The following is a 2227-nucleotide window of genomic DNA, read 5'->3' as shown; positions in this document are numbered from 1 at the left end:
GCCAGATGGCGCGTATAAATTGATGAAACGAACGCCGTCGACAGTGATCGCTATGCCACGTGCCGAAGGGAGAGACATGACGTCCTCCAGGCCTATTCCTTCCCTGGTGAGAATCGCCACACCGCATGCACTTTCATCTTGCACTGAATAATGTGCCTCGTAGCCGTAGAATACTGACGGCGATGTGAAACGCACTTCTTGTAGGAGTACAATATCCACGTCCGCAGCTCGTAACATATCTTTCAGCATTTGAATTTTAAGCGGTATCCGAATGCCATTAATGTTTATCGTGGCAGTGCGGTACGCCTGGCGTGTGTTCATCAGTTGAAGGGCTGTGTCATTAAGCGTCTATCTGCACCGCCGGCGCTCCTCAACACGCTAAGTTGTTCAACATTTCCCGACCCCTCCTGTCGCGTTCGTATTTTCATTCTGTTCCTGTTGATCCATTTCTTGCGCCCAATCCCCCAGCATATTTCCGGAACTGGTCGAAGGATGGGAGGCAACGTTGTCACCGCTCTGATGTTGGACAGTTGTCATCTCCACTTCCGCCTTCCGGTCACCAGAAGGAGAGTTCAAGTTATCGTCGCTGTGTAATTCCTGCATCATCAGCTCGGTATCTGTTGAATCCACTGGTCTAAGGTCGATACTGTCGTTGTCGTCCACTGTCCCCTCTGGACTATGGCTATTGTCAGCAGAAGTCAGTCGACGCTTCTTTCTTCTCTTCGGCGAACGCTGTTTCCGTTGCCTTGCTTCCGCATCGGCTGTTTGGGTTGTGTATCCCCCGTCTTTGTCCAGACCTATCACGCTCTCGGTGGAAGCACTGGCAGCCACCACGGATGAGCCTGGAGCGGCCGTCAGCTGCACCTCTTGTGTGGTGTCCTGTGTCTGCTGTGGTGGAACCGGTGGTCGGAGCTCCAGTCCGTTGGTGTCCATGTTCTCTATAAGGGGCAGCTGCTGGTGCCCATCGGAAATCTCCCTCACGTCGCCTCTCAGGACTTTCAGAAAGGTCAGCGGTAAGACAGTCATCTGTTGTGGCGCCTGAACGTCATCCCGTGGAGTTTGCACTAAACGTCGCTGGAGGCATTCCGAGCGGACGTGACCTTCTTTCCCGCACCCCGAGCAAGTGCGAAGTTGCCCATCATAGATTATAATCGCTCGACAACCTCCTATGTACAAATAAGAGGGGACGTGCTTTCGCAGTTCTATCCGTATTTGTCTCACCCCATTTAAAACGGGGTACGTGGTAAAACTCGTCCATTTTTCGGCCACATGGGATAGAACTGTACCTTATGGTCGAAATGCGTCGGTAGCAAGTTCAGACGGGACCTAAAACGGAAGTTCGAAGACTCTTATAGTGGGGATCCCCATTCCCGCGTGATCAACTGTAACCGCACCAACATTCCCGACGGCATGACAGAAACGATGCCCGTTCGGTGATCGTTGTAGAAGTCTTTTGCAAGCTTCGTCAACAAGCTTGACATAGACGACGCTAGAAACGATCGATAAATTGATTCCCACGATTTCCTGTGGATCGATTTTTACCTCTTCTCTTAAGAAACGTTCAATCTCGTGTGCCTTTGGTCGTGTGTAGTCGTTCACGAAACTGAACTTCAAATGTCGCTTTTCTGTACGAGTGTGCCATCTCGTTCTAGACTCACAACACCGCACACGCGAAGCTGCTCCGGCGTAAACAAACAGGCAGGCAACACGGTCCGTACTGTGTCACTGCCGAAGGCAGACTGATATATATATATGTATATAGTATCTGTTGCCTCAAGAACAGATACCATTGATAACCGTACAGTTTTGTACCCTAGCTGTAAACAGACGGTGATATGTATCATTGGGGACGTGTTGAAAATGTGTGCCCCGACCGGGACTCGAACCCGGGATCTCCTGCTTACATGGCAGACACTCTATCCATCTGAGCCACCGATGGCACACAGGACACTGCGCCTGCCGGGACTCGGTAGATTAATCTGCCACGAGTAATGAGTGTGATGTTCAAACATCTATTAGGCGCACTACGAATGTAGTGGTGTGGACATGTTGGGAATGTGGGTCTCACGGGGAGCGTGCAGGGGATATGTTCCTGCAGGCGCACTATCGTCTGTGCTCTCGGTGGCTCAGATGGAAAGAGCGTCTGCCATGTAAGCAGGAGATCATGGGTTCGAGTCCAGATCGGGGCACACATTTTCAACATGTCCCCAATCATGTCTATCAACGC

General features: G+C 51.2%; 1 non-coding gene across 1 annotated transcript; it reads right to left on the bottom strand.

The window, feature by feature from the left end:
* Positions 1–1865: 1865 nt before the first annotated feature.
* On the bottom strand, positions 1866–1940 carry Trnat-ugu (transfer RNA threonine (anticodon UGU)). Its single transcript has one exon. It is a non-coding gene; the product is annotated as a tRNA-Thr (tRNA).
* Between the last annotated feature and the right edge of the window lie 287 nt (positions 1941–2227).

Source organism: Schistocerca gregaria, chromosome 8 (assembly GCF_023897955.1).
Source record: "Schistocerca gregaria isolate iqSchGreg1 chromosome 8, iqSchGreg1.2, whole genome shotgun sequence".
In the NCBI taxonomy this organism is placed as follows: domain Eukaryota; kingdom Metazoa; phylum Arthropoda; class Insecta; order Orthoptera; family Acrididae; genus Schistocerca; species Schistocerca gregaria.
The sequence above is the reverse complement of the archived record's forward strand: the minus strand, read 5'-3'. Positions and strand labels throughout refer to the sequence as shown.